Below are 6,000 nucleotides of genomic sequence, written 5' to 3' on the forward strand. Positions count from 1 at the left end.
GGACAACAAAATACATAATATAGTACTGGATTACAACCCAAAGTATAAAAGAAATCATCATAGGGGCGCCTGGGGGGCGCAGTCGGTTAAGTGTCCAACTTCAGCCAGGTCACGATCTCGCAGTCCGTGAGTTCAAGCCCCGCGTCGGGCTCTGGGCTGATGGCTCAGAGCCTGGAGCCTGTTTCCGATTCTGTGTCTCCCTCTCTCTCTGCCCCTCCCCCGTTCATGCTCTGTCTCTCTCTGTCCCAAAAATAAATAAACGTTGAAAAAAAAAATTAAAAAAAAAAAAGAAATCATCATAATCCCTGTTATGGACTGAATTGTGCCCTCCCCCAAGCCCCACCAAATTCAAATGTTGAAGCCCTGTCCCCCAGGGGGTACATATTTGGAAATAGGGCCTCTAAGATGGTAAATTATGGCTCATATGGGCGGGACTTTAACTCCATAGGACTTTAACCCAATAAGAAGAGGAAGAGACACCAGATCTCAATCTCTCTCCCTCGCTCTCTTTCTCTCTCTCTGCATGTGCACAGAGGAAAGTAAAGATGCAGTGAAAGATGGCCATCTGCAAACCAAGAAGAGAGGTCTCATCAGAAACCAGCCCTACCGTTCCCTTGATCTTAGACTTCCAGCCTCCAAAACTGTAGGAAAATAAATTTCTTTTTAAGTCATCCAGTCTGTGGTATTTTGTAACGGCAGCCCCAGCAGACTCCTACAAGCCCATAGTGATATAAGTAAATGATTGAATAAGTAAAGAAGTGGGGAGAAGAGACAAATTCCCATATGGAAGAATGAAAATATATATATATATTTATATAAATCTATATGTATGGAAGATATATATATTAAGTGTGGACCGTATGCAGTGACCTTCTACCCAGTATGGAAAGGGGGTAAATGTTCAGAAGATTAACATCATCAGTGGAAATTCATGTTGATAGTGTACCTTTGACATGACGTGATGAGTCATTTCATGACCATAGTTACCCTGCGGTCTTCTTCCCCAAAACTATAATTCCACTGGGATTAGTGTAATCAAGAGAAAACCATCAGACAAACCCAAATTGAGGGACACTCTACAAAATATCTGGCCAGTATTCCTCCAAAGTGTCAAGGTCGGCTAAAAGAAGCAGCCTAAAAAAGGTCACCCCTTAGAGGAGCCTCAGACATGACAACTGAGTGTGATGTGGCACCCTGGGTGGCCTGGAACAGAGAAAGGACTGGGTAAAAATGAAAGACATCGGAATAAGGTACACGATTCGGTTAGTAACGTATCAATTTGTTTGCTAAGTCTGACAAATGGACGGTACCTAATGTAAGGTCTTACCAACGGGGGACACTGGGCACAGAGTATTCTATAGAGACTCTCTGTACTATTTTGTTTGGCGAATTTTCTGTAAATCGAAAACTATCCTAAGTTTATAAGTCTATTTAAAACAAACATGCAAAATTACGTATTTTTTATATCTTCCCTATAGCTTCTATCTTAAGTTGTGTCTCTGAATATTCCCAAGTGAATTTTTTTTAAATGTGTTTTACTCATTTAATTTTGGAGAGAGAGAGAGACCACCCGACTGAGCCACCTAGGCACCCCCTCCATCCGCAAAGTGGATTCTTTTTTTTTTTTTTAATTTTTTTTTCAACGTTTATCTATTTTTGGGACAGAGAGAGACAGAGCATGAACAGGGGAGGGGCAGAGAGAGAGGGAGACACAGAATCGGAAACAGGCTCCAGGCTCTGAGCCATCAGCCCAGAGCCCGACGCAGGGCTCGAACTCACGGACCGCGAGATCGTGACCTGGCTGAAGTCGGACGCTTAACCGACTGCGCCACCCAGGCGCCCCTTCCCCCCCCCCCCCCCCCCCCGCAAAGTGGATTCTTTTTGCTTTATCTTGGGAGGAGAGTTTAGTTTCTTCTCATGCACCCATGTTCTCAGTTCATATTATGCCACGTCTTGGCAGAAGCCCAGGAGGTAAGGAAGGCTGGGGGCAGGGGGGAGGGCTCAAAATGAAGCATGTTTATCTGAATGAATGAGGAATCCCCGCAGGTATACCTTTTGCTTTTTTCTTTTTTCAAGTTTGTTTCTTATCGAGAGATTGAGAGAGTGCACGAGCAGGGGAAAGGCAGAGACACAATCCCAAGCAGGTTCAGAGCCCGAGGCGGGGCTCGAACTCAGAACCGACAGATCCTGGCCTGAGCGGAGATCAGAGTCCGTTGCTTTAGGGACTGAGCCCCCCAGGCACTCCTGCAGGTATACTTAAAAGATGCGTGTGCCGTCCCTGTATTTGAGGTCTCCACAGCTTCGTCCTTCTCTCCCTTAGTCATCAATTTCTTTCTCCCTTTGTAGGCAATCTCTGAAAACTCCTGAAAACAATATTTGCTTTTAGATGTTTTGGATTAAATCCTCTATTGTCTTTTTTCCTTTGAATCCTCTTGTTCTCCCTTTTCCCACAGAGAGACTCCCAGATTTTTCATTTTAAGATTATGTTACTGAACCAGATGAGCCAACTTCATCCTTGGCTTCTCGGGCTCCAAAGGAAAAAAACAAAAAAGGAAGAAGCCCATGCCGTGGGATTCAACAAACACTTCGACCTCTTCCCTTCCAGACGCCGTCAGCTGCGCTGTTCCAATAGCACTCACAGCAAATCTACGACTCCAAACCCCATTCCTCCTGGAGTTGAGTGCTGGCTTTCAACCAAAAACTTGCTCCAGCTGTACCGGCTTCTCATTCTCTTAACCCTTTCCTCTTCTTTACGTTTGGAGAGAGACAGAGGAGAGGGATTACCTCCTTCTACCCCAAAATGTTTATCAACACTCGGCTACACTGGCCGCTGAGATTACAGCAGGAGATAAGGCAGGGGGGCGGTCCCTGCCCAGGCAGAAGCTGCTGTCTAACGGGTGGGCGACAACCACGAAGCACTTATTACTGCTACAAGCGTTATTCGCCTGTGTGATCCCACTTAGTCCTGATGATGTGGCCGCTATTGTTATCCTCATTTACTGACACACAGATGCTGACTGACTTACCCAACGTCATGCAGCTAGTCAGTGACGGGGACACAATTTAAACCCAAGGGCTCAGTTTCCACAACGCTTGGCTCCCTAACCGTTGTAAACATTGGTAAAAATTGTTCTTTGGGGGTAGGTAACTACTGTCCTGGTTCTGTCTTTCTGTAATCTAAAAAAGTGCATGCTCCTTAGACTATGTATGTATCTGTAAGGTCTATTATAATTCTGAAAAGAAAAAGCAGTTCTCTTCTAAGGAAAATGATGCAGTTGGCATTCAATAGTTGCTTATGTGGCATGGCATCCATCCCTTGTCTTTCCCATTTCCATGGGGGACCTCGCACCCCCTCTACCTTCTGACCCTCTCCCCCACCTTACAGAACATTCAGGCATTTCAGGTGGGATGGACGTCAGGATAGGCTCTGATTGGCGCTAGCCAGATAGCCTGTAACATCTTTCTGGCCACATGATTGGTAGGGGTGAGGTTAGTGCTCAGGTGTCAACCAATCGCGAGTCTTTTCCTCCAGATTAGGAAGGAGGAAGCACGCACCTGCCCTGATGGCTGCTGGCCGGCGTCATGGAGGAGGCACCAAGAGAAGCAGAGGTAAATGGAGCCAGAGTTCTGGCTGAACCACGCCTTACATCTGCCTGGCTCCTCAGCTATTCCGTGATGTGAGTCGTACATACTCTTTATTGTTTAAGTCACTTTGAGCTGGAGTTTCTTTTGGTTTCATCGGAACGCGTGCCATCCGATACAAAATAATTTTTATATTAGGCGTATAAATTTTCAGTATGGAGGTTTTTCAAAACAAATTTCGCTAGAAACTAGGAGACCCCCCCCCCCCCCGCCCCGCCACTTAACTGATCTAGAAAGCTTTGCACATTCAGAGAACATTTGCAGACAAACTTGAATCTCTGACTTAGGTGAAAAAAAAAAAGATAAAATCCACCTAGCCCAGGGATTGCTCGGTTTCACACGTGAAGATAAGACTGTGGGGTAAGAGTTTGGGGTCAGATGTAACAGATGCTTAGTTAATTGGCCCACAGTATGCTGGTTTCAGATTGTAGCGTACAGTTGTGTTGGATTTTGTTGCTAAAAACACTCCTGTTTTTGCCAAACAACACTCTTTTGGAGGCCTGCCACCACAAACACAGAGAGCTTGCTGTGATGAAAGTTTGTCCTTTCGGTGGGACCATGAGACACCACTAGATTATAATAATGTGAGAGGCAAGACATGAGTCTGTATGCCTTCAATTAATCACCTCCTACCCGGTAAATGCAAAAGCCCAGCTTCATTCTCAGTAACCAGTAGCTACGAGTGAAGGTAATAGTGATGTGATTAGGACTTGAAAATGTACCGGAAATCGCATTCTATCTAAGGGTGAGCACACATCCAAGGACGTTCCCTCCATGTCCAATTTCATGTTCCATGCAGCTATCATCCTCTGAGGATTCAAGACCAAAGCTAATCAACAATCAGCTGAGATGTAGCACAGACTTTTACCAAATAGGGAAGACACAGTCTGGAGAGAATTGAGCGCTCTGTTAGGAAATAACCGCGTAGTTTTTAGTTTCCCTATTAGCTTTGTTGGCCCAAGATGCCTGTGGAATAATAGTGAAAACGGCAGCCTTCCGCTCTCCTCTTAGAACAAAATATTAAGAAAATAGAGGTCTGGCTCCAGTGGTAAAAACAGAAGTGGTTAGAAGATTTTACCTTCCATTTCTATTTTTTAAAAAATATTAACCATTGTCTCTGACAAGTGGGACATAGATGGGCATAAATCATATATTTATTCCCATGGGAAGAAAATATATCTGAATCTCTGCCCTGTTCTATTAAAATTAATGAGGGTGAAATTCATGTCTAGTGCAAGTATAACTTGACATACAAGCAGTGCCTAGGCTCTGGACAGACTGTGCCCTGAAAGCCAGTTTTTTTTTGAGTTGGATGGAACTTGGAACATAGTTTTTGATGGGAACGAATGTGATTGTCAAAAAACCAGCCCACCTAGTTTGTTCACAATGGCCTTGTAATGGAACAGTATGTCACAAAACCCAACCATGATGTTAATGGTGCTTCTGGGGTGAAATGCTTCAGACCACACTAGGTTGCTGTCCCTCTCCCTGGATGCAGTGGGACTGAGGTCTTTCTTGGCTATTCCATAGGGACATAGCAGAGTAGTGTGGAGAAGGTCCTTGATGGGTAGGAATAGGCAAGTCCGAAGGTCTCTGCTTATGACTCCTCTCCTTTAAAAAAAAAAAAAAAAAGTTTGTTTTTGAGAGAGAGCACAAGCAGGGGAGGGACAGAGAGAGAGAGAAAGAGAGAGAGAGAAAGAGAGAGAGAGAAAGGAAAGAAAGAAAGAAAGGAAAGAAAGAGAGAAAGAGATAAAGAAAGAGAGAGAGAGAGAGAGAGAGAGAGAAAGAAAAAAGAAAGAAAGTAAGAAAGTAAGTCCGTCCCAAACAGGCTCCACACTGTCAGTATGGAGCTCGACTCAGGGCTCGATCTCACGAACCATGAGTTCATGACCTGAGCCAACATCAGGAGTTGTGTGCTCAACCAACTGAGCCACCCAGGTGCCCCGTGGCTCCTCTCCTTTTTAAAAATTCTTATCTTCGGGGCACCTGGGTGGCTCAGTCGGTTAAGCATCCGGTTCTTGGTTTGGGCTCAGGTCATGATCTCACAGTTTCCTGGGTTTGAGACCTGCGTCAGGCTCTGCGTGGGCAGCTCAGAGCTTGCTTGGGATTCTCTCTTTCTCCCTCTCTCTACCCCTCCCCCACTCATGCTGTCTCTTTCTCTCTCAGATAAATAAATACACTTAAAAAAATTCTTTGAGGATATCAGGATATAGATTTTGCCTAAGGTCATTTCATAGACATAGGAAATTAGAGGGCATAATTCAATTCAAAGAACTGGGAGGTTTCAGTGAATCTGGACACAAGCCTAGTCTTTTCTGATTTTGCCCAACACCTCTAAGTTGTGTATATTAGAATTTT

This window comes from Leopardus geoffroyi, chromosome B4 (genome assembly GCF_018350155.1).
Source record: "Leopardus geoffroyi isolate Oge1 chromosome B4, O.geoffroyi_Oge1_pat1.0, whole genome shotgun sequence".
In the NCBI taxonomy this organism is placed as follows: domain Eukaryota; kingdom Metazoa; phylum Chordata; class Mammalia; order Carnivora; family Felidae; genus Leopardus; species Leopardus geoffroyi.